Raw genomic sequence first — 27,025 nt, forward strand, 5'->3', positions numbered from 1 at the left:
CTGTGGGTCTTGAGGGCTCTGGCTCTGGTCGTGGAGTGGATTGGACCACTTCCAAGCAGTGTCCTCCGGGACTCTGAAATTTCTGGCTCGCTTGAGGCATCAGATCCTCAGTTCCAGCAGGTGCCAGGTCTCGATCAGGAGGTCCGTCTTGCTCTTCCTCACGATCTTTATCAGCAGGACTGGTCCCAGTGCCATTAGCCAAGTCGGGAGGGTGGTCCCAGTCGTAGATTTCCTCTGGAACTTAAACATAAACTCGTGAGGAGTTGCGTTGATCACTGTGCAAAGGAGTGACCTCATGGAGAGGTGCACCATGGGTAGGACTTCTTGCCATCATGAGTCTGGAAGGCCTTTGGACCAGAGAGCCAATTTCACGGTCTTCCATAAAGTTGCGTTCTCTTTTTCAACCTGTCCATTCCTCTGGGGACTATAGCTAGTCATCCTGCCTGAGGCGATGCCTCTTACGAGCAGGTGCTGGCATAGTTCTTTGCTCATAAATGATGAGACCTGGTCGCTATGGATATAGATGGGATACTTGAACAGGGCAAAAATAGAATGCAAGGCCCTGATGACCGTGCTGGTGGTCATGTCTGGGCAGGGGATGGCAAATGGAAAACATGAGAACTTGTCAATGATGTTGAGAAAGTACATGTTTCCGTTGGCGGAAGGGAGGGGACCTTTAAAATCCTGTTTATTATCCGGTAAAGAATTTGCAAATGTAAGAGCTTCAGCATCATTATTAAAGAACTGAGATTGAAAATTTCCATTTAAAAACTTTAAGTACAGCAGGATACCAAAAAGCAAACTTGTATCCTTTCTTCCACAAAATAGCTTTAGCTGAATTAAATTCTTTACGACTCAAATCAGCATAAAAAAGTCTGTTACACAATTTTTAACTACTAAAGAGCCTTGATTACTTCTCGTATTCTAAACAGCAACTCTTAAAATCAATTCTCTATCTTGATAATCAGAATAGAACATGAAGCTTGGGCAGGAAGATGTTTCCTTCTTATCGCTCTATGAACTCTATCCAATTCCAAACCATTCGAAAAATATTCTTTCCCCAAAACTTCAGGAATCCACTTCTGAAAAAAAATGATCCAGATCTGGACCTTCAAAATCTCCCGGAAGACCAACGTCCTTCGACATTGATTCTCCAAAGAGTCAATTTTCTTCCACAAATCACTTCTCTGAATTTCCCAACCTGTAAATGAATCCTCCATCTGTCCCATCTTTTCCACTTCATCTTTACCATGCATCCAAGAGTGTGAAATGATTAATTGTTTGGCTATAGTCAATCACTTGCCTGGACTTTTCTTCCTCTTTCACAACTACCACCTGGGCTCTCCATGGGTTGTTGCTTGGCTCAATTATATTTTCTCGATTCCCCCACACTGTATCGTCTGCACTTTGTAGCTATTGGTTTGCAATTGGGAGTCAGGTTCAGAAACAGGGTGGGGGTGGGGGGGGGAGGGGAAAATCAATATTTAAGATGGAGAGACCACATGTGGCATCTGGCTTTTGGAACCTTCCATTCCGTACCTTGATTGGAGGGAATGGGCCAGAGTACTCCATGGTCATACTTTTAAGGTGACACAGGAAGTCCAGGCCCAGCAACACAGGAGCACACAAATCCTTCAGTACATACACTCTGAACTTACAAAATTCCCCCCCTTTTACAGTTAGAGGCACTATACAATACTCCTGGATCATTGCAGAGTGCGAGAGCAAAGCTAGGAAAATACGATAGTCTGTCGAGTACACTCTTAAGTTGTACAGCAGAGCTATCACAGACTTTATAAAGCTCTCAGTGGAGCCAGTGTCTACTAAACAATCAGACAAATGTCCGTTTACCCTCAGCTCCATCATCGAGTTATTCAATTGGTGAGATATTGCCTGATCCAGGACGACTTATACTAGTGCTCCAGAAACCCTATCCTTCCCCATGCTGATGTCGACTCTCTTCTTTTGGCCCATGGCAGACAAGATGGCATCGACCATGAGGCGCAGCAAGGTGGTCACCTTCCATCTTAATCCAAAGAAGGACTAGGTGGCGTTGATCTCAAAGCACAGCAAAATGGCCGCCTTAGTTTCCCGCAATGCTTTACTTCTGGTGGCGGGTCTTGCCATGAGGTGCAGCAAGATGCTGACAGCAAGCAGTATGGAGAGGCAGAGGCCGACACTTCAGGACTTGGGCACAGGTCGAATGATGATTCTGGGGTTGCACACATGGTCACCCTCTTTGGGTTTCCTTTAGCTTGACAGACCTTCACCCAGTGCCCTCGCTTACCACATCCTATGGGGCATCAGACGCAGGGGTGCTGTGCCTGTCCACAGAAGTAGCATCCCCAGTTACGTGTGGCCACAGCTGTCAGTGCTGGGGCTGTGGGGGTCACTGGTGCCCCAATGACCTGGTCTTCTGAAAAGGCTAGTGAGGTTGCCAGCTCCCAATTGGGCCTGCTCGAGTGTTTTCACCAGCTCCAGGGTGCTGGCTAAGTCTTTCGCTCCAGCTCAAGCAATAGCTGCCTCGTGAACCTCGACCTCACTCCTGTCATGAGGGTGTCCTGGATTTGTTCCTCCTCTTTCACTGTGACCACTTTATAGTGGCATTTTCTGGTCAGGGCCCACAGTTCAAGGATGTAATTGTCCAGCGACTCACCCGGATGCTGTAGACGTTGAGAGAGCCAGTGCCTCACCAGCACGTCGTTCTGGGGCATCATGTAGCAGGCCTTCAAGCCTTCTATGGCCGACTCATAAGTTGCATGGTCTCTGATGACAGCGAACCATCTGTGGCTGACTCGAGAGAGAGAAGTGCCGATCTCCGGAGACTATCGGAGTTGAAGACGTCTTGTGTGGCCGTCAGGTAGGACTATAAGCACTTCAGCCAGTAGGAGAATTCCTCAGGGGATGAGGGTAAACCTGGAGCATGCCTGGTTCAACAGGGCTTCCATCTCGCTTCAAAATTAAGCTATTAAAATTGTAACGTGACTTAATGCAATCAGAATAACAATCAAAGGCCAGTCAACACAATAGTCCTCATTTGAATCTGAGGTAAGGTGGAAAAACCAGGGTTTATATTGAGGTAGGTGAGGGTGGAGCCAGGGGAGGAGCCACCATCTGAACAATGAACAATGCATAGAGAGTGAATCCCAGTTCACTGCACATTGATAAAATGAGGCCGTTATTCCATAAATTGCAGTATAATTTATAAAACTACATTTTATTTTCAACATTGAGTTATGATAAAAATATGGAACAAAACTTTAAAAATATATTGTGAGTTTAAAGCTTTGCTATCAAGAAAAATAACTTCAATAAAAATGCATTTCCTCATTTAAGGATACAGCTTCATAATGCTTCATAACCAATTAATTATTTCTGTAGTGCAATTACTCAATACGGGGAACATTGCATAAAGAAATGTCCCATAAATAGAGATGAGGTAGACAACCAGATAGACATTTGATTACATTTAATCATTAATAAATGTTGTTTACTGGAGAACACTTTTATTTCTCTGTTACAGTGCCAATTACCCAAAAGGATAGATAAGCCTTTGTTTTAACACATCAAGTTAAAATGTCAAGTACTTAAAAAAAATAACACTCCCTTGTCTCTGCAACCAAGTGCAGGCAGATTATGTATTCATGTCCTCCAGTAAATCTTAATTCAGATGCAGGACTACTGAGCCAAAGCAGAAATCTGGCTTGGCTTTCTGTGAAGTTTAAACTTCATCCCTCCACAATATTTTGATAAACAAGTCTGTAATTGATTCATTCCTACTGAGGAACAGAATCAAGTTTCTGCAGTATGAAAGCCATACGATCTTTATGCAGGCTTTATTGATTGTCCCATTTTCTCATAATGATTGAATTGCTTTTGCATAATAATGTTGAAAGCTACCAAAAGAGACTGCAATCAGAAAATGTGTATCCAGTGGGGAAATGTAAAACTGTAGGAGAACAGACTGCTCATGCTATCCGCTGGAAAGCAGTGCTCGAAAGACAATGACTGCAGCTGGTCAGAACAATGCTAACGAGGGACTGCAGGTGTAATAATGTGGGGCTTCTTTTTTACACCCTTTCCTAATTAAGAGGAGAATAATGCATGATGGATAGTTTTGAGACTAGAAAAAAAAGATTCAATTCAAATTGGTAAACTCTTTCTTAGAACCCGCATAAATGTCACCCTGGCCTTTGTGTTGGATGATTCAATGATTTTGAACATTACCATTTCATGACACGATTCATTTACCAGAAGTCAGAAATACCTCAGATTTTACATCAGGAATTACCTGGTGTTCTCATAAACAGCCAAAGTCAAGAGAACAAAGTGTCATTGCCTTTTGATGTTGGTGCTGAAAGGGAGAATGAGGTTGTCATGGAACTCCAGCAATCTGTCCCACAGGTCATAGGGTTTGCTCAAGTGAGTGCACAAATCCTCTGCACTCTCTCAGCCACTGCCACTTCACCTGTACTTTTACAGTTACCTGTTAACCAAGTTTCCACTGCTCATTCCAAAATGGACTAGTCCAAAGTCAAATCTCTATGCCCAGAGCTGATCAGGATTGTCCTTCAGGCCCATCAACAGATTCTCTGTTTCATGTCAGCTCCCTCTCCAACAGTGCAGCAACCACTGCATGACAGATTAAATCACTAAGAATAAGAACAAAGATTAATTCATTGAACATCATGTAGTGCAGTGGTTTTCAAACTTTCCGCCTGTTATGTCTTCAGTTGTACCATCGGAAGTCTCAGAGAAGCTTGTAAGTTTACAGCACTAACATTTACTTACATCAGTACTGGTCAGGCTGCTGGTCATGTATAAATACACTGTTGCACTGAGCATGCTCACCATTCAAGTGTGATGCAGCTCTTACAGTCTTGCAGTGTTCATGCTCCAGCATAAAATAGTCCCAAGTTTCCACTGTATATAGCATCCCTCCTTCTTTAAAAAAAGTCTAAAAATTAAAAGATTAAGATTTAAATTTCTTAGAAATAAATTGTTACTGCTTCTTTACCTGCACTTGCCATTAAGAATTAAATATTCTAATTATACAATTGCAGTCTATATTCTTCTCAGTGGAATCGCACTGGTGGTAAGATGTTGCTTGTCCACCTCTGAGAGCTTGTGTATGTTTGCTTCGGTGGTGTTAGTATGGTTGAGGGTGGTGGTGTTGTTTGCCTCGGTTCTCCTGTTGCCTGCTGTTCAGTTGTTAACGGTGTTGTTGGTTGGGGTTTCTCCTCACATTCCTTCACAAGTTGTTGGATTTTTAGAAGCTGCTGGTGCTTCTGGCACTTTCCGTGTCAGATCTGGGGTTGGGCGAATGTGGATTCTGTTTCGTCTCAGCTGCCTCCTAGATTCTGTCTCATCTTCTCTAACAATCTTTGTTGGGCTCCAGGTTTTTATCTCTGGCTCTTGAACATGCACATGCTGTCCTCGGAAGAGTTCTGGATGTGTTTGTGCATGTTTATTATAATGTTGACGACTTTCCTCTTGTATGTTAGTCAACTTTCTTCTCATTTCCTCCTGGTCGTCTGGTGGATGGATTTTGCTTGGCAGGGTTGTCTTGTACTTTCTGCCATTCAGAAGCTCTGCCGGGGATTTCATGTCAGCCCTCAAAGGCATGGCTCGCAGTGACAGAAGGGCGAGATGGGGATTTTCCTTTGTCTCTCGACACTTTGTGAGAGTGCATTTAATTGTCTGTACATGCCTCTCAATGGGGTAATGTGGTGATGAAGTAGTGATGGTGAACCCATATTCTGCAGCTATTTCTCTGAATTCACGTGATGTGAATTGGGTCCCATTGTCACTTACCACTTGTTCAGGTATTCCCTGTTCTGTGAAGAGTGCACCTACTGCAGCAGAGATGGTTGATGCTTTCAGGTCCTTCACTTTCCTGATGAAGGGGAATTTGGAGTAGTAGCAGGATACAATCAGATACCATTCTTGATTTTCTGTGAACAGGTCTACTCCTACTGTGTGCCATGGCCTGGCGGGTATTATCTCTTTCTTTTTTCTGTATTTTTGGTATGCCGGACATGTAGCCACCATGTTTTCGATGTCCTTGTACATGCCTATCCAGTAAACTGCTGACTTTGCTCTAAATTTGCATTTCTCCATTTTCATGTGGCCTTAGTGTATTTTCTGGAGAATTTCTTTTTTCATTGTCTCTGATATTGCAGCCAAGACCCTGCCAGCAGTACACTGTTCTCCAGGGATATGTCGTCCCTGACAGACCAATACTGTTTTATCCTTTCTGGCCATCCCTGTATCACCTGTTGGGAGAAGCAGCTGCAGCTCTTCATCCTTTGTGGTTTCTTCTTTAATCAGGTTTAGTTTGTTATTGGTTACTCTGACGAGGAGATGTATCTTGATTTCCATGTCTTTCATTTGGGGGAAAGACGTGACAAAGCATCAGCGAGCACCATTTCCTTCCCTGGCCTGTACTTCAAGGTAAACTCATAACATTGGAGCCAGAGGAGTAGCCTCTGTAATCTGGCTGGTGCCTTGCTGAGGTTCTTTTTCTAGATGTGTTCAAGTGGGCGATGATCACTCTTGACCACAAACTGTCTCCCAGAGAGGAATTTGTGGAACTTTTTGCATCCATATACGACTGCCAACAGCTCCCTTTCAATACAGGTATCGGCATATTGGGTCTCTGCTGTTGTCAGGGCCTTTGAGGCAAAGGATATTGGTTTTCCTTCCTGCACCAATGTTGCCCCGAGGCCTCTGATGGAAGCATCTACTTGTAATGTGACAGTTTTATTTCTGTCATAATAGCTCAGTTCTACTTCTCTGCAGACCACTTCCTTAAGCTTGTCGAAATCTCGACCCAGCATCTCACTATCTGATCAGAGAGCACCAGCACCGGAGACCAGGTTCCAAGATGAAGGCCATGGAAAAAGCGGTGATGGAAATTGAAAGCATTTTTTAAAAATATGCTGAGAAGGGCGGCGACAAGGACAGCCTGGAGTTGGACGAGTTGAAAGCAATTTTAAAACAAGAGCTCAGCATGTACTCAGACAAAGATTTTGATGATATTGCCAGTGCTATCATCGATAAAGATCAAAACAATAAGCTGGACATCTGCTTCTAGTCTTCTGTCTGGTAACACACAAACATCCAAGTCAGAAGCAGCAGAAGTGTTGTTCTTGAAGGTCATCGCCAGTGGCTCGCTCTCCGAGGGCCACGGAGAGATGGAGCCCAACCCTCCCACTCCTGGCGGCAGAGGGCAGGGGTCTGGGCCAGGCAGTCAGTGACATTGCACTGCTCTGAAACACTCACTCAATGAATAAAACCTCTTACAGTAAAAAAAAGCTTGTCAAAATCTCACTGATGCGATGGTGACCACTGAAACTCCACATCCTCTTTCAGCAACTCTCTGAGGTTGGCTGTGTGGTCTACCATGTGTGGTGTGAAGGAACTCGTGTACTGGACCAGGCCAAGGAAGCTTGTTAGTTCCTTTATGTCCTTTGGGTGGTCCATTTCAGCAATGGCTGTTACTTTCTCTGGGATTAACCTGACCCCTTCAAGTGTGTACACCATTCTGAAGAACTGGCACTCCTCCATCTTAATGATGCATTTGTCTGCATTAAGTTTGATGCCGGTCCCTCTTGTTCTCTCCATGGCCTCATGTAGGTGGATATCGTGGGTTTTCCCATCTCTGCCAAAATTCTGGATGTCATCTGCGATGCCGACAGTGCCCTTGCATCCCTTGTAGGTCTCATCTATCTTTTGTTGGAAGATGTCTTGGCTGACCTTTAGGCCAAAAGTTAGGCACAGGAACTTGTACCAGCCGAATGGAGTGTTGAAAGTTGTTAGCAGTGTCGATTCTTCACCCAGCTTCACATCCAATACCCATTCTTGGCATCTAGCTTACTTAAGATTTTGGATCCTTCTAGTTCAAAAGTGATGTCTTCCAGCATTGGTATTGGATAGTGCCCTCTTTTGATTGCTTGGTTTAGGTCTTTGGGATCCAGACATATTCTTAGGAGGCCATTCGGTTTCTCTTTTACTACTATAGAATTTACCCAGTCAGTTGGCTCTTCTACTTTTGCTTTTACTCATTTTTCTTCCATTTCTTCCAGCTCCTGCTTTAGCCTTTGTTTCAGCTCTATTGGCACCTTCTGTGGAGCATGGATTATTGGTTTGTATTTTGGGTCTATAGTAATGTGGTATTCAAAGTTCCCAAAGTACCCGACTGTGTCATCAAAGCATTCAGGCAGGGTACATGTCCATGAGTTCGGTCTTGTGATCGGAGAGCGTTGCTCAAGTGGGGTGTCATTATTGATCCTCTTGGACATTTTCTTCTCCCTGATCTCATTGTTTACAGAGATTAGCTGTAATTTTTGACAACTATTCAGGCCTAGGATTGCTGGTTCGTCAGCATCAACCACAAAAATTGTGCATATGATGCTGTTTCCTTTATGTTTGCCTTTTATTTGTACTTTTCCTAGTTATTTAATCATGGGGCCACCATGGGCTGTGAGCATGACATTTACAGCTTCTAGTGTGCCTTGCTCCGGGTATCCATTCTTTATGTACTCAGGGAACATTTGGCAGTACAGTCTAAGCGGGAGGATGTTGCTTTGTGATCCAGTATCCAACTTTATTTTCAAGTTAAATGTTGTTGGTTTGTTTCTGATTTTTCTTTTAACTTGGATCATGGTTTGCAATTCATCTTTTTCTCCCTTCCCTTTCTTGGACATCTCATGGAGGAGTAGTGTTTCGACGCCGAGCATCAGTGAGTCAGAGTCACTGCTGTCACTTCCCTTGACGTGGTGTTCTTTCCTTCTGTATTCTTTGTTTCTTTGTCTTTTCATGTCAGACCTACACATCGCATCCCAATGACTGACCTTCCAACAGGTCCTGCCCTTTGAACCATACGTGGGCATTTATTGTGGTCATCGAAGGGGTGTATTCTGCCGCACCTCCTGCAGTTCTCAGATGTCTACGACTTTCTCTGCATGTGCTTTATTGCATCAACCCTTCTATTCTGTGCTACGTGTTGGCCTTCACGGAGAGGGATTGCATTTGCCTCCTAGTGGCCTCGAAGGCCCTAGCTGCATCTATGGCATCTGCTAGTTTCAAGCTGTCTTTTCCTATGAGCGCTTTCTGCACTTCGGGATGAGCGCTTCCCCAGATTAGTTGGTCAAGTATTCTCTCCTCAATTTGTTTGTACTTGAATTTTGCTCCAATGTTCTTTAGCCTTGTGTGGACATTATCTACTGACTCATCAGGCTCTTGTTTTAATCCCTGAAACTCATATCGCTTTCTTCTCTGGTTGGATTTCAGTTCCAGATGAGAGGAAAAATTTTCAAATATCCTTTCTGGGTTATTTTCATCATCTTCAGCCAGCTCCCAGCTATTAAACAGGTCTAGTCCTCGCTCCCCCATCCAAAGAAGGATGTAACTAACCTTTTCTTCTGGTGTGATTCCCTTGAGGAGACTTTTGAATGCCAGGTTGCACTTCTGCTTAAACTTTTTAAAAGCCTCTATGATGTCGTCAGCTTCCCAGACCATGACTGGGTTGTAATATTGCTGCAGCTGTGGCCATCTTCTTCTCCAGTGCTGGTAGTCAGGTAATGCTGCTTTTTCTTTGTTCCTTCTCTTCATGTTTATTTTGGTTTATAGGGATATTTTTTCCTCTATGATGTGGGTTTCTGTCAATCCCACCGCTGCCTCCATGTTATGTCCTCAGTTGTACCATCGGAGGTCTTAATAAACTCTCAGAGAAGCTTGTAAGTTTACAGCACAAACTTTTACTTACATCAGTACTGGTCAGGTTGCTGGTCATGTATAAATACACTGTTGCACTGAGCATGCTCACCATTCAAGTGTGATGCAGTTCCTACAGTCTTGCACTGTTCATGCTCCAGCATAACATAATCCCAAGTTTCCACTGTAAAATAACACCACCCTAAACTTACATTCCATCTTAAGCACTCTGTGATTATTAAGGGATTGCCTAAGGTACTTTGTGAATGGGAAGGGAAGGTTGAGACCCTCTGCCCTAGACCTAATTGTCACTGAAATATTTTGCTTGAGAAAAATTGTCATTGGTCTATTTCCTTTGGAGTTATGAAACCGTGCACATAACAAGTCAATTAGGTATGATTGAAACAGTGGTTTTCAAACTTTTTCTTTCCACCCACATATCATGCAGCTTATTTTCTGAGCCATGCTTTGTCCAATGTTTTTCTAAAGTCCATGTAGAAAAGAGATGGGAGTGCTGGGAGTGGAGACATAACTTTCTTCTAGGTTCCACTGCCCAGATTCGGGATCATTATTCCTGAGAGTGCCACTGGCAGAAGGACTCCCAAAGACCCTCAAATGTTAGCAGCTTCCTGATCAGAAGTTTGAACCTGAGCCCAGGTTCACCACTGCAGAGGTTGCAGGAGCACAGGAGGAAAATCCACAGACACGATGTCTCTGAAGGGACTCCCTTTTGATTCTGATTGTTGACACATTTTGTATTTATGTTTATGCCAATGATGAGATAATCAAACATCCACCACTCTATCCTCAGTAAATCTCCTTAAACTGTATATATTTGAAAAGGAAAATGTATGTATCATGGTCAATGTGGTTTATGGTGTGAAAAATAAAAAAATTAAAAAAAAACACTATCCCATTTAAGACAGGACTTCCTCATACAAAGTTTCCTTAGCAAGTCCGTAATTTTCCAAATGTGAATAAATCCTTACTCAATAAGTTCCCTACTAATGATACAAGGGACATCAGTCTTTAGTTTCCTTTTTTATAGTTTCTGCACTTCCTGAACAAAAGACAACATTAACTATTCTCCAATCTTCTGGAACCTCACGCATGGATAAAGATCTCTTAAGGCCCAAACAATCTTCTTCCTTGTTTCCTTCAATATTTTGGGATCCCATCAGGCCCTGGGGATTTATCCATCTTAACATATTTCAAGACACCCGACACCTCCCCAATACCCTGGAATATCCAAATGCTTAATTTCTTCAACAGCCTTGTCCTCTTCTTGGTGAATACTAATGCAACTTATTCAGTGGGGACCTCACCCAGTTCTACTGGCTCTCTGTATAAATTTCCCTCCTTTGCCTTTGAGTGAACTTACCCTCTTGCTCCTGATATACATAAATACCTTAAGATTCGCCTTAATTCTATTTTTTTTTAAAATTTATTTAAAAGATAGAAAAAACAACATACAGTATAGAAATAATTAAAAAAAGATTTTACATTAACACCCACCCCACCCTCCCACCCCTTCAATATATATATATGTGTGTGTGTGTGTGTGTGTGTGTGTGTGTGTGTGTGTGTGTGTGTGTGTGTGTGTATATAAATGTTAATAACATTTCAAAGTCAACTAAATGCATATATTTAAAATACAGAGACCACTTACTAACAAAAGAAGAAGAATTATCATGTAAATTATAAGTAATTTTTTCCATGACAATACATACTTTCAATTCATTGTGCCAACGTGATATATTAATCTCAGTATAATCTTTCCAACTACTAGCAACACATTTATGCACTACTGATAACACAAACGTACAAAAGCAATTTGAATTTTGTCCAATCCCATTCCCCTTAACGAATACAAATTTCCCAACAAAAAAATTGTTGGATCTAACGGTAATATAAAATTGTATAATTTTTCCAAAACTACTTTAATTCCTTGTCAAAATGATTAAACTTTAACACAAGTCCAAATGACATGTAGAAAAGTTCCAATACATGAGCCACATCTAAAACAAGCATCCGAATTACTAAACCCATATTTTTGGATGTAAAAAATTATAATTAACCATTCCATATCGTACATTAGTCAATTTAATTACATTGTCCTGACACACATTTGCCCAATCATCATCAGGAAAAATAAATACTAAATCACTCTCCCATTTAAGTTTAGATTTCTCCCAATCTGACTTATCCATACTCTCTTGTAATAAATTATACATAACTGAAATATAACATTTTTTCAGTATAGAGGACATCAAAGATTCAAATCTCAACAAAGTAGGCAAAATCATCTCTCTACCATAATTATCTTTCATCAAAGCTCTATATCAAATCTTTCTCTCAATTGATTAAAAGAAAGAAATTGCCCCTCTACAAAACAATCTTGTATTGTCTTTATACCTTTAGAATCCAAAATCTTTAAATGATTATTAAACATTGAAAAAGGAATAAGCTGATTATTATACAATGGAGTAAAAATTGATCATTTATCTTTCGACCCTAACATTTTGTTTTTTTTTAATCCAAATCTTTAACAAATGTTTCAATATCGGCATATCATGGCAGTGTAACGTGACTGTTGGATTTTACAGTGTAAAATGCTGTAACAAAATCAAATTCCAACAAAATATAAATTCATGTATCTCAACCCTAGAAATACACGCCATCTCCACTTTAGCCCAGCTAGGATGCTGATCTAAATCCATCAATCTACTAACAAACTTCAACTGGGCCACTTCATAATAGTTTTGAAAAAGTGGTAATTGTAGTCCGCCCAATGCATATTTCCATGTAAGTCTATGCAATGCCACTTGAGCTAATTTACCTTTCCATAAAAACTCTCACACTGCTTTATTCAAATCTTGAAAAAAGCCCTGAGCAAGTAAACAAAAATATTGAATTTGAGGAAAAATATTCATTTTAATACAATTAACCTGACCAATCAAAGTTAATGGAAGATCTTTCCACTTAATCAAATCTGTTTTAATCTGTTTTAATATAGGTACATAATTTAATTGATATAATGATTGATAATAAGTATTCATAAACACACCTAAATATTTAATTTTACTTGTCCACCTTAATTTTGAAAAAGTTTTAAATTCTGAATAATCTCCCACTCCAACTGGTAAAATTTCACTTTTATTTCAATTAACTTTATATCCCGATAATTCTCCAAATTTCAACGGACACTCTTGCAATCGTTTCAACGACCGTTCCGGTTCCGTCAAGTATACCAACACATCATCCGCAAATAAGTTAATTTTATATTCTTCATTCTTAACCCTCATCCCTCTAATTTCTTCATTTTGTCTAATAGCCTGAGCTAACAGTTCAATAACCAATGCAAATAAGGCTGGTGACAATGGGCAGCCCTGTCGAGTTGAATGAGTCAATTTAAATGGTGAAGAAATCTGTCCATTTGTCACCACCCTAGCAATCGGGTTCGTATATAAAGCCTTAACTCAACCAATAAAAAAAGGGCCGAATTTAAATGTCTCTAACACTTTAAATAAAAAATCCCACTCAACCCTATCAAAAGCTTTAGGTTAGGTTGCTTTCGATGTGCGTTGACCAAAGTAATTAATCAAAATATATAGTTTGATGCATTTCTATTCTTAATAAAACCTGTTTGATCAATATGTACCAATTTGAGTAAATATTTAGCAAGTCTATTAGCTAATACTTTAGCTATAATTTTATAATCTACATTTAATAAATAAATAGGTCTATATGAAGACACTTTTAATGGATCTCTATCTTTTTTGGAATGAGTTATTAAAGCACTTGAATGTGATTCTGGTAACTTCTGATCTTCAGTAATTTGATTCAACACTTTTCCAAATACATTAGAGAAATCATCATAAAAAAGTTTATAAAATTCCACAGGGAATCCATCATCCCCTAGGGACTTTCCATTAGGCATTTCCTGAATAGCTTCCTTAATTTCAAAATCCATAAATGGAGATTCCAATTCCTGAACATCATTTCCATCTAATACCAGTAACTTTAATTTATATAAATAAGAGTCAATAGAACCATTATCCTGTTTCCCCTCAGAAGTATATAATTTTAGATAAAATGAATAAAACTGGTCATTAATTTCCTGAGGTTTATAAGTAACTTTTGAATTCTTCTTAACAGCATTAATAGTCCAAGATGTCTGTTCAGCTTTCATTTGCCAAGCAAGTACCTTGTGAGCTCTTTCCCCCAACTCATAATAATGTTGTTTAGATCAATTAATTAAGCGCTCAAACTGATAAGTTTGTAAAGTATTATAACGTAATTTCAACCTCGCTAATGCAACTTTTTAAAAATCTTGTTACACCTTTCTGAAAATCCTTCTCTAACTCACCAATCTTATTTTCTAACTCTAAACTTTCTGCCATATATTGTTTCTTAACTTACGTAAAATATCTAATAATCTTCCCCCTCAAATAAGCTTTTAAAGCATCCCATATTAACATTCTCAGTCAAAAATAAAGAGTTATGTTCTTTAACAAAAGTAACAAACTCTGTTTTTTTCAATAACATTGCATTAAACCTCCATCTAAATGACGGACATACTACCTCTGAACTTTCGCAAGAAAAAAGTTATAATGAACGATCTGATATAACTCTACTTTTATATTCAGCTCGTAATACTCTATCTTGTAAATGTGCTGATACCAAAAAAATCAATTCTAAAAAACGAATCATGTCGTGAAGAATAAAAAAAGAAATATTTCTCTGTCGGATTAACTTTTCTCCAAATATCCACCAATTTTAAATCTTTAATTAACGCATTAATTTATGTTGCCATCTTTGATTTCCTTATACTTTTTGGATTTCAGTCCAATAAAGGGACAAGAACACAATTAAAATCACCACCAACTAAGACATTTTCATTAGCTTGAGTTAACAGTAAAAAAGCTTCTGAAATAAACTATTCATCATCTATATTAGGGGCATAAAGATTCAGCAAAGTCCAAGATTCAGCAAAAATTTTACAGTTCTCTCTTAATACTCTGCCAGTATACCCCTCTGAAGATTCCAATTCAAATGGTAATTTTTTATGAATCAAAATCGCTACTCCTCTTGCCTTAGAATTAAAAGAAGAAGAAAAAACATGACCAACCCAATTTCTTTTCAATTTCAAATATTCTTTTTCAGTCAAATGTGTTTCTTGTAAAAAAGCACTATCAATTTTCATTTTTTAAATATAAGCCAATATTCTCTTTCTCTTAATTGGATTATTTAATCCCTGAACATTAAAAGTTGCAAAATTCAATTTAGACATCTTTTTTTAACTATTAATATATTTACACACCATAAAATAATGCTCCCCTCTATAATTCTTCAAAAAAAACCCTCAAAATTAAAAAAAAACAAAAAAACCCTAAAAATCAGGGTGTGGTAAACCCACCCAGATGACTATCAAAGTTTTCAGTGTCATCCACCCCCCCTAGCCAGATACATATTTATTATTTAATTAAACACAATAAAATATAGTCCATATATTCAGCCCAAAGATTCCATGCACAACGACTGCTCCGGATCTTCAACATCAAGAAGACTTTGTGTCAACTCTTCTTTCTTTCCATACTTTCCATTCCCATGTCCATTTCCATTTCCCCTCTTAGGAGATAACGGAGGAGAACGCCCATTTCTTCGCAGTTCCGCAAAGAATTAGCAGCCTTAATGCTATTTACTCAAAATTGTTCATGGCAACTTTAAGTCACATTGTATGAACATCTGAATAAGAATCTTTGACCTTCAAGGTCAACTCAGTTTTTCACTTTCCACAGATTCTCTCTGACCTGCTAAGTGTTACCAGCATATTCTGTTTTTCTTTCAGATATTTCTGCATCACATCTTTGATGTTTCGACCAGTCAGTGGAACTATTCTCACTAATTTGCATCAACAATTCAACTGTCTCCAGCAATTGCTTCCTTTCCTGAATTTCTCTATATAAGTCACATGGAATACAACCCTTCTGACGATTTTGTCAGAAGAATTAATATCAGGCACCAATACAAAATTACCTCCAGAACTTCCTGAGGACAAGCATTTGGCTTTGCTCTTCTTCCCTGCTACCCATCCCTCAGTAACATTATGGAAAAAAATAATTGACATGAAACATATTGACACATACTTTTGAACTGAACACAATCGGCAATGAAATAAGCATAAATTCACCTTTAATTTGTGGGCTGTGTTCAGCCATTCCTGGAAGGTTTCCACATTGCAAGGAGCAATGAATCCAAGATAAGTTGATTTTATTCTGCTTTAAACAGATATTGATCTCACCACGATATATTGAGAAATACATTATAAATACATTTTTTCCCAGGTTGGGCACCCACCAATAATGGTATCTTATCAGTATTGTGACTGTTTTGGAAAACAGCCAAAATGCATTTATCCACAAACCATTCTTCCAAATTTCAGAGTATGGTGAAGGAGCACACAGCCATTGAATTTCCATTTGACATTTGTTGTGGAAGACTGCCATATCACCTGCAGAAAATGCAGTTCACAGTCACACACATTCTGAAGTGTTGCTCCTGCTTAGAAGAAATCTTCCAGTTACAGCATTCTCCAGTCAACTTTACTCAATTAAGATGAATTCCTACATTATTTTCCTTGTTGCATTACAGAAACCTGTTGCAAGTCATAAGAAACAGAGAATAGAAATACATTGGTTTGATGAAAAAACATTGAACAACAGTCTAAAATTGGGAATGGGAATAGCAAGAGAGAATGAATCACTGGAGCACAAATTTCTCTATATAAGTCACATGGAATACAACCCTTCTGACGATTTTGTCAGAAGAATTAATATCAGGCACCAATACAAAATGCAATAATTTCAAAGTAATATTTGTTTAAGAATAATTACAACTGCTTCCACTTTCGACAAAATACACAGGGGATGGAGATGAAGGACAAATTAATTAAATCTATTCACTTTTCAGGACATATATATATTGACTCGATTTGAACATTTTGAAGGTGTTGCAGAAAAAAAAATCTGAGGAACAACAGCACTCAATCCATTCCAAGGATATGGTTGGAAGCTTGCCACTATAGAGGAACCTATCCTGAATATTGCAGAAGTTTATGGATATGCAAACTGTGCTGGTGACCACATTCTTGGGAACTGTCTCTGCTTTAAGACTTTCTGCTCTGATCCATTCTTCAAGTGGGCAAGTTAGACTTTGCAATAGATAGCTGGCAAAGGAAAAAAAAATGGATCAACGTTTCAAATGACTGCAGATGCTGAAAATCTGAAATAAAATGCTGAAAATACTCAGATCAGTCAATATTTGTGGAAATATTTAAGGTTTCAAGTCAATGACCTTTCAAATGTTCTTTTAAACAATGGAAACAATATTTCTAAAAATGTGGCATGGAACTGTTTAATTACTTCTTCATTCAGACATTTAACCTAACTTTAACTCTGTTTCTCTTTGGAGATGCTGTCTTACCTATCGAGTATTTTTTTTATTGTATCTAAAAAGGATTCATTTCAGGGAAATTTGCTCTGGTACTGCAACTAAAGGATATTCTGTCCTTGGTTAAGATTTGCCTGAACAGTGGGCAGATAAACTGTTTTGAAAAGGACTTACAATCAATAATTAAGTGCAGGGGATAATTCAATCATAAAACAACTGTAAAAATTATCATTTAAAAATGAGAAATTGAAATAAGAGCAATACTTGGGTTCCAAATATTGAGGTTCCGAGAAAAAGGAATCCAAAATTATCTAAATTTTCTACAGCCTAGTTAACATTGAGAATTGTGTTATGCTCATGGGGTGAGATGACTGAAAGGGAGATTAAAGGCTCTTACTGTCTGCACAAATTTGGGCAAGAGAGAATTAAATTTTGGCCAAGGCACAAAAATAACTTTTTTCTCTTCAATGAATGCCAGAGGAATTTTTAATTTTTTTTTCATGGTCTCAAAAATCTCACCCAGACACTAAATTCACTTCATAGTGTACTCAACTTTTTTATTATGGCACTGAAGGAGAACATTTGTCCCATCTGGGAAAGAGAACTCAATAATGGGCTTGAAGTAAAGAAATTCAGATGAAGTACAAAGGCATTCCCAAGCCTGTTAGCCCATAAATGCTTGTAGTTATCCCATAGCAGGATGTGCCCTGAAATCTAAACATAGAGTTCTCGGGAACTCGGGTTATATCTATGGAGTGCAACAAAAGTTAACATTTCAGTTCAATAACTTTCGTTCAAAACTGGAGAATGTTAAATAGATCATAAACAGTGATTGACTGTTTCCTATTTTCACTTCTGATTCCATTGGAATTATTTATATATCATTTGAGGCAAAGTTGGTTATTGTTATTATAAAAAGTCAAGTGAGCTTTGAATTATAAGTGATAACAATTGCAGGCTAATTTGAGCCCTTACTATTTCTTCAAAAGATCTTCATTTTCTTTCACATAGTTGTTAATACTTTGCCTTCTCATCCCATTTGTGTTTGTTTTGACTTTTCTGGCCTTCACCACAATCACAGCATCAACTAGTGTATTTGACAAGTGTGAGCAGTTGATAGCCCATAATGAACATTTTAAAATTCACGTGACATACTTCCATTTTCATTCATTTTTCATGATGCATTTCTCTCATTTATTTCCAGCGTCAAGAAAGAAAATGCAAATCATGGTTACAGGTCCCTTCTTTGAGATTTTAAAATTGGAAGAAACATACCAAATCTAGTGCATGTTACAACCGCAGATAGAGGAAGAGGGGAAGAGCCAAGAAACATAGATACATGCAACTGGGTGGAAGACAGGTGAGCTTACACATCTCAAGGAACAATGATTTAATCCAAAGGGAATGGTAATGACAATATAAACAAATGTGTAGTCAAGCTCAGGTGGAAATGACAAAAGCAAAATCATGATCAATTAACTGAAAAAATAGGCTCAGCGCTTGTGTTGTTGAATTGTTGACCTCCATGTAGGCTCAATCAAACTCAAGAGAAACCTACTTCTCGCTGAGCTCCAAAGCAACAAGAGGGCAAGATAATCCCAAGTGAGAAGTAGAATTATGGTAACAGTGACCAGAATCTCAGTTTGCAGGTAAAATTGACTTTCAAAGCTGCAAAAGATCCAAAATAAAAATCACAAGAATGTCATCAGCACAGGAGGGCTTGAGATACAAGGAGAGACTGGAAAGACTGTGACTTTTTTCCATGGAATGTAGGAGGTTGAAAGGTGACTTTACAGAGGTTTATAAAATCACGAGGTGCAAAGAGAAGGTACATAGTCATAATCCTTTCCCCAGAGAAGGGGGGTATGAAGCAAGAATTCATGGATTCACTGTGAGAGGGGAAAGATTTCAAAGGAACCCAAGAAGGAAATTTTTAAAAATGTTTTAGTTTTAAAAATCCAATGAACAAAGCCATTCATGTACATATGCATACCCAAAATCCTTATTTGTCCCAAACCCTCCCCCCCCCCACCCACTAGAGTGAATACATTCCAAAAACCTATCTCGATCCCACTCATAATGGGGCACCTGACCCCTATCAAGACCTGTAATGAAAAGATGCCACAATAGCAACGCCATTCAAAGAAAACACTAAAAAGAAAGAAACCCAAAAGAAAAAGAAAACGAAGGTCCTGGAAAAAAAAGGGGGCAGGTACATCTTCTGTGCTAAGTCCTATTTCTGTAATCACACCTCTGACCGTACTAGGATAATTTAACCTTATCCCTATTTAAAAGGGGGAAATCAATCTATCTGACAACCAATGTACTGGAAATAAGGTTGCCATACTTTAATGAATGTGTCATGTTTCCTCCAAAGTTTGTATGTGATTTTTCTCTTTTTTTTAAATTTTTTTATTTTTCACACCATAAATCACATTAGCCATGATATACACTATTTCTTTTTCACACATATACAGTGACTTTTTCTCCCCCCCCCTCCTCCCAAGCCACCCCCCCTCTCATCCATTTTAGGTATACAATCTAGGTTGCATTAAGCCAGTCAGACAATGTTGTCATTCATCAAAAATATACCAGAAATTCTACTGAGTCCATTCTTTTCTTTCCTTCTCCTTCCATCAACTTAGGTAATGTTTGTCCCCGGTAGGTTTTTGCTATTGTATTTAATGTAAGGCTCCTATACTTGTTCGAATATTTCAATATTATTTCTTAACCTATATGTTATTTTTTCTAATGGAATACATTTATTCATTTAAATTTAGTAGTTTCTTCCTTTTAATTTGGTTATGTATTCCATTAATATTTAAAGTCATATAGTTCAGCGTAGCCCTTTTATATTTTGTTTATCTTCTCTTTCCGTTTTTCCATCATTACCTTTCCTCCTTTTCCATTTCTGTTTTCTTATTTTCAACTCTTTATAAGACAACATTCCTACAACATCCAACATTTTCCTTATTCTCCTATTTCTATCTTATTTATCCCCAATCTCCCCTTCCCCTCCTGAGTTGTCCTTTATCCCTTGTCGGACAACCACATCTCCCCTCTCCATTTGGATTTGCGAATCCACTTGCAAGCGTCAACTGATTTTGCAGTGACCGCTATTTCCCCTCACCCCGCCCCCCCCCAGAAAAATTTCACTTTTCATATGTCACAAAGGTCACTCTTTTAATTCCCTCCTTATTCTCTCTATTCCATTACCTTCCCTTATTAATTCTTGTCTATACTATCTATATTTTCCTCTAAGTACAGATACATTCACGTATGCACATTGTCTCTATTCACTCTTATACCTCTTTACCCGCATACATATCAATCGTGATCATTTTTACTCTCATTACCCGTCTTCATCCCTCAGTCTATTTTTGTCTTTACCCACATACATATCAATCGTGATCATTTTAACTCTCATTACCCGTCTTCCTCCCTCAGTCTATTTTTGTAATTGTTCTGCAAATTTTCGTGCTTCTTCTGGATCCGAGAATAGTCTGTTTTGTTGTCCTGGAATAAATATTTTCAATACCGCTGGATGCTTTAGTATAAATTTATACCCTTTCTTCCATAAAATCGCCTTTGCTGTATTGAACTCTTTTCTCTTCTTTAGGAGTTCAAAACTTATATCTGGATAAATGAAGATTTTTTGCCCTTTATACTCCAGTGGTTTGTTGCCCTCTCTTACTTTTTCCATTGTCTTCTCCAGTACCTTTTCTCTTGTAGTATATCTTAGGAATTTTACTACAATAGATCTTGGTTTTTGTTGTGGTTGTGGTTTAGAGGCCAATACTCTATGTGCCCGTTCTATTTCCATTTCTTGCTGTAGTTCTGGACATCCTAGGGTCTTAGGGATCCACTCTTTTATAAACTCCCTCATATTCTTGCCTTCTTCATCTTCCTTAAGGCCCACTATCTTTATGTTATTTCTTCTGTTATAATTTTCCATTGTATCTATTTTTTGAGCTAGTAGTTCTTGTGTTTCTTTAATTTTTTTATTAGATTCCTCCAATTTCTTTTTTAAGTCCTCTACCTCCATTTCTGCTGCTACTGCCCGCTCTTCCATCTTGTCCATTTTCTTTCCCATTTCTGTTAAGGTCATCTCTATTTTATTCATTTTCTCTTCTGTGTTGTTTATTCTTTTTCTTAAATCCTTAAATTCCTGTGTTTGCCATTCTTTAAATGACTCCATGTATCCTTTAATAAGAGAAAGTATATCCTTTATCTTGCCTTTCTTTTCTTCTTCTATTTCACTGTACTCTTCCTCTTCCTCTTCTTCTTCCTCTGGGTTGGTCATCTGTTGTTTCTTTGGTGCCCTTTCCTTCTCTTCTTTCTTGTTTCTATTGTCTTCTGTGGTCTCTTCTTGCTGCAGGTGTTCTGCAGCTGTCGTTGCCGGCTGTGGAGATCGACTCCCCAGCTGGTCCCCCCTCCCGTCGGTGTGTTCTTTTTCATGCGCATCGCGCATGCGCGACTCCTCGCGCATGCGTGGTTGCGCACTTTTACTCGGCTCTGCGAGCCATTTTTGTAGTCCATTATTTACCGACCTGAGGGAGCGGGTTTCTCTCTCCGCAGCAGGCCTCTTCGGACAGGTAAGGCCTTCACCTTTTTCCTCCTTTGTCTTCTCTTCCTCTCTTCTTACCGTTGCTTTCGATTTTTCTTTTTTTGTCGTCATCTTCTTTCCACCTTTATACTCACTTTTCTGTAACTTTTATTTCTGTGCCTTTGTGTTTTCCTTTGTTTTTCCCGACTTTTCTGGAGAGGGCTGGAATTCACCGTCCGGCCACTACTCCATCACGTGACTCCTCTCGTATGTGATTTTTCTCCAGGGGAATGCAACTCTGCATTTCCAAATTCCATCGTGTGGTATTTAGATGGGAGTCGGATTTCCATGAAACCGCTATACACTTCCTGGCTTCTGCCATGGCGACCTTCACAAATGAAATTTGGAATTTAGTCAGTCAAAGGAAATTTTTTTAAAAACAGCGAGTGGAATGCATATGGGCCAAATTGCCAGAGGAAACTGTAAGGTAGGTAGAATTACAACATTTAAAAAGATATTTGGACAGGTTCATGGGTTAGATGATGCAAGCTAAATGTAAGCAAATAGGAGTCTCTTTCCTTGGCAACATCCACATGGATGAGAAGGGCTGAAGGTCCTGTTTCCATGCTCTCTAACTCTGTGAACCTATGGTTCTTTCTTCCGAAAGTGCTGCTTACATTGTGTCAAACTTGGATACCAAATTAAACATAAATAAATTGATATTGCATCTTGGCCTTCTCAAGGACAGCAGAAAGGGAGGAGTTAAAATGTTGTATTTGGTCCATCAGCACAGGAATGTTGATGGTGATGGGAGCTGATGATTGGACTAGGGTGTCATGGTGGGAACAATCCCTTTCCAATGCTGAAAGAATACATCTTTAACCTAACACCAGGACATAAGAAATAGAAGTAGGATCTCTGAAATCAGGACAGAAAATGCTGGAAATGCCAGTACCTGCAGAAAGTGAAACAGATTTTGCCATAATGTTATGAAGGGCTCATGAGCCTAAATTAACATTATTTCTTTCACCATAGTTGTCCATTTATTCACATATTTTCCTGTTCTTTCTAATGATGGCATTCAATAAAATCATGGTAGTGTTTTTAACTTCAGCCCAACTTTGCTGTAGAAATCTTTATATCCTAAACGCATGCACTCAGCAACGGACCCTTCATATTCATTCAGAGTCCTTCTGCCTCCATGTTCACACCAACTTCACTTTCCACTTCCCCTCAGGCCATTTCGTTGGCCTTTCACTTCACATGCCTATATGCATTTAGAACCATAGAACATTACAACACAGAAAACAGGCACTTCAGCATTCTAGTCTGTGCTGAACTATAATTTTGCCTAGTCCCACTGTTCATATCCCTCCATACCCCTCCCATCCATGCATTTGTCCAAATTTTTATTAAATGTGAAAATTGAGCCCACATTCACTATTAAGCTGGCAGCTCATTCCATACTCCCACTACTCTTTGTGTAAAGTTCCCCTTAAACTTTTCCCCTTTCACTCATGTCCTCTGGTTTGTATCTCACCTAGCCTCAGTGGAAATAGCCTTCTTGCATTTACTTCATAACCCTCATAATTTTGTGTATCTCTTTCAAATCTTCCCTCAGTCTTCTACGCTCCGGGGAATAAAGTCCTAGCCTGTTTAACCTTTCCTTTGTAACTCAGTTCCTGAAGTCTAGGCAACATCCTATTAAATATTCTCTGCACTCTTTCAAACTTATTGATATCTTTCCTATCGTTAGGTAACCAAAACTGCACACAACACTCCAAATTTAGCTTCACCAATGTCTTATACAACTTTAACACAACATCCCAACTCTTGAACTTAATACTTTGAATTATGAAGGCCAAAATGCCAAAAGCTCTCTTTACAACCATCTATGATGCCTCTTTCTATATATACTGTATATCTACTTATATACTGTATATCTACTTAATGTCTTTTTTTTAGCCATCTTGATTTCTTTCATGAGGTTTTTCTTACATTTTTTATACTCCTCAATTAACTAATGTGGTCCGTGCTGTCTATACCTGCTATACATGTCTTTCTTTTTCTGAACAAGATCCCCAATATCCCTCGAAAACCAACATTCCATATGCCAATTAACCCTTAATCCTGACAGGAACAAACTCTGCACTTTAAAAATTTAGCCTTTGAAGGCCTTCCACTTGCTAAACACATCCTTGCGAGAAAACAATTTATCCCAATCCACACTTTCTATGTCCTTTCTCAGTTCCTAAAAATTGGACTTTCTTCAATTTAGAATCTCGACCCAAGGCCCAGTCCGATAATTTTCCATAATTAACTTGAAACTAATGGACCCAAAATGTTCATCTACACATACATCTGTCCTGTCTCGTTCCCTAATAGGAGATCCAGTATTCCACTCTCTCTAGTTAGTTCCTCAGTATATTGATTTAGAAAACTTTCCTGGATATATTCGACACACTCCAAGCCATCCAGCCCTTTTACCGTATGAGACTCCCTGTCAATATGTGGAAAGTGAAAATATCCTACTATCACAACTTTCAGTTTCCTGCAGCTGTCTTCTCTCGCTACAGATTTGCTCCTCCAATTCTCGCTGACTATTGGGCTGTCTATAATACAACCCCATGAATGTGGTCATACCTTCCCATTCCTCAGCTCCACCCATATAGCCTCAGTAGATGAGCCCTCTTGTCTGTCCTGCTGAGCACAGCTGTGATTTTTTTTCCCTGACAAGCAATGGCACTCCACTCCCTTTTTCTCCCTCCTGCTCTATCATGTCTGAACAACAGAATCGCAGAGCGTTGAACTGCCAGTCCTGCCCCTCCTCCAACCAAGTTTCACTAATAGCCACAATGTCATAATTCCATGTGCCCTTCCTAGAATACTCCTTGCATTGAAATTGCTGCACCTGAGATTCTTTCCACCATGTACAATCCTTTGACTTCTGACTTTACATACAGTCTTCACATCATTCTCTTCCTCCTTTCCTCCACTCTCTGCTCTGGCCCTCTGGTTCCCATTGAAGCCTCACTGCAACATTCTCACAGTCCACATGACTTTATGTTTACAAACTTAAATATATACTTGATCCCCTTTTTCAAATGATTAGTGTAGATTGTGAACTATAGATCTGTAACAGTAATCCTTGTGGCCCCCACAAGCCCCACCTAAAAGGCACCACATAACTGTCCTCATCTTCCCATATCTTCTGTGCCTTCCATGTTGGCATCCCACATATCAGTTTTCCACCCTAATCCCAACATGGAATGTTGGTGTCTTTTACAGATGTTGATATTGAACTGATCCTGCATCTAATTCAACAATGCAAGTTTCAAATAATGGTGACTCCAGCATTGAATCACTGTAGATCACTGCTTTTTACCTTCCTTGAATTTGAATAATTATCTCTTTTCTGCTGCAGCTTGGTATTCCTATCTTATCAAGTTCTATTACATGTACTGATATACTATTTGTTTAATAAAAATAGAAAAACTGTGCACAAAAGCATTATGAGACATCTTCAAATCTGAGATAAAGCTAATGAATTTTTTGGAAAATCAGCACTCAATATGTTTTATTTGTACATGTTAGCAATCTTTTTCATTAATTAAATTGGGAAATTTTCATCAACTTCTTAAAATGACAAAGCTGTGAATATGGCTGAAGTGTGAAAGAAAGCTATGGCTTTCCACAGAAGTAACAAAGCAATATACTGCAAACCTGAGGAGCAAAGCAATTGGATGTTATGCTTTTCTGAGGCCCTTACTCCACATGCCTCATTTAAATAATGATTTCAAAAAAATACAATAAAGTTGTATTAATACATATGTATAACATTGGTACGAAAGCTGTAAAGTGTCATCTATAACAACAAACAATTTACCGGAGAATTCAGCACTTGGACCAGTATCAATGGGAGATCAACATTTCAGGCTGGAAGCTTTCATCAAGATTGCAATAAACTAAAGTTGCTGAGGGCTATAAACGCGATACAAAATAAAATGGGATGTGTTGTCAATTAAACTGAAAGCCATCATTCATTTTCTCATTTACCAGGCAAAGCAAAACAGAAATGAATAAATGAACATCAAAAGAAAAGCCTTTCCACTCTTGACCAGATGATTTCATATGCAGCATTTGGTCTGAAGACCAATACAGGTTTAGTGTCAGCAGATTTGATATTTAAGATCTCTTAAACCACTCTGCTACAACTCAAAAACCTGGAAAGAGAAAGAATGCAGACATAATTGTGGGTTTATGGGTTTGGAGGCAGAATGTGAATTACAGTCACAGAACAATAGATCTGTGAATGAGGCTTGAAATGCGGAGAGAACAGGATTATTTTGGTTTGTTAAAATCATAACAAGCAGACATATCAACTGATTACCAAAGACCTAGTATTTCAGCAGGTTGGTAGCTAACTTCATTCCTTTTAATCTTTCTACTCCTGAAATCTTATGCTTCAAGCCTGTGACAAACTGGCACTGCACAACAAATCTTATGTGTTAAATAGATCCAAATTGTTCCTCAAATCCCAGGAATTTGGATGCTCATTAGACACAAGCATCCAAAATGGATGGCTAAGATCTATTAATGTCTGTGAATCAAGACTATGTGTTGGGCACTATCAGTTGCCCCAATAATTGTAATGACGAAGACTTGAGGGGAATGATAGGCTTTATTGCACAAAAGACTTGAGCTGGCCCAGATCCAAAATAGGGAAATACAGGGAAGGAAAGGTTTCCGACTTTTATGGCCTGGGTCTCAGCGGAGGAGTGTCATCAGGGGGCAGGCCAGCCCGAGCCAATTAGCATATACAATCCATACTATTACACTATATTGCGAGGTAGCTATGGCTACAGCTAGGTTATAGCTCTCGGTTATTGCCCTAAGGCTATAACTCGAATCTGCAGGAGAAGAAAGACATACACCCCAGTAGAGTGTATTCAACACTGAGTTTATTCAACGGCAACTCTGCCTTTTATAGTCAGCTTGGCCACATCACCACCGGGGCGTGACTTGAGCGGGCCAGCTGCTGATAGGTTACTTCCGATGCCCGGGCCCAGATTAGGTCCCCAGCGATCCACTGGCGATGATTGGCCAGTTTCACCGCTCTGCCACGCCTATGGAAATGAGCATTTCAGCCTGCATGATGTTTTGCTGGTTGCCACGTTCGACGGCCGATTCCTGTGTCAGCCCAAGGCTCAAGCTGCTGCACGATGCCCCTCCCCCCGCCAGAACCGGTGGTCAGGGCACTGTTTTTAGGAGGCCGACCCTGCGCCATGAGGTCGGGTGAGTCATGGGCTG

The 27,025-nt window shown here is 39.2% G+C and overlaps 1 long non-coding RNA gene across 2 annotated transcripts in view; it reads left to right on the top strand.

The window, feature by feature from the left end:
• LOC138749841 (uncharacterized) overlaps positions 1-27,025 on the top strand; it is a 90,652-nt gene that overhangs the window by 46,377 nt on the left and 17,250 nt on the right. The window contains exon 4 of one of the 2 annotated variants that reach the window (XR_011348893.1): positions 18,374-18,529. This is a non-coding gene — a long non-coding RNA (uncharacterized lncRNA). Of the gene's footprint in view, positions 1-16,689; positions 17,013-18,373; positions 18,530-27,025 lie in introns of those variants that run through there. The other variant, XR_011348890.1, reaches the window with a different exon arrangement.

The sequence above is a fragment of the Narcine bancroftii genome, chromosome 1 (assembly GCF_036971445.1).
Source record: "Narcine bancroftii isolate sNarBan1 chromosome 1, sNarBan1.hap1, whole genome shotgun sequence".
In the NCBI taxonomy this organism is placed as follows: domain Eukaryota; kingdom Metazoa; phylum Chordata; class Chondrichthyes; order Torpediniformes; family Narcinidae; genus Narcine; species Narcine bancroftii.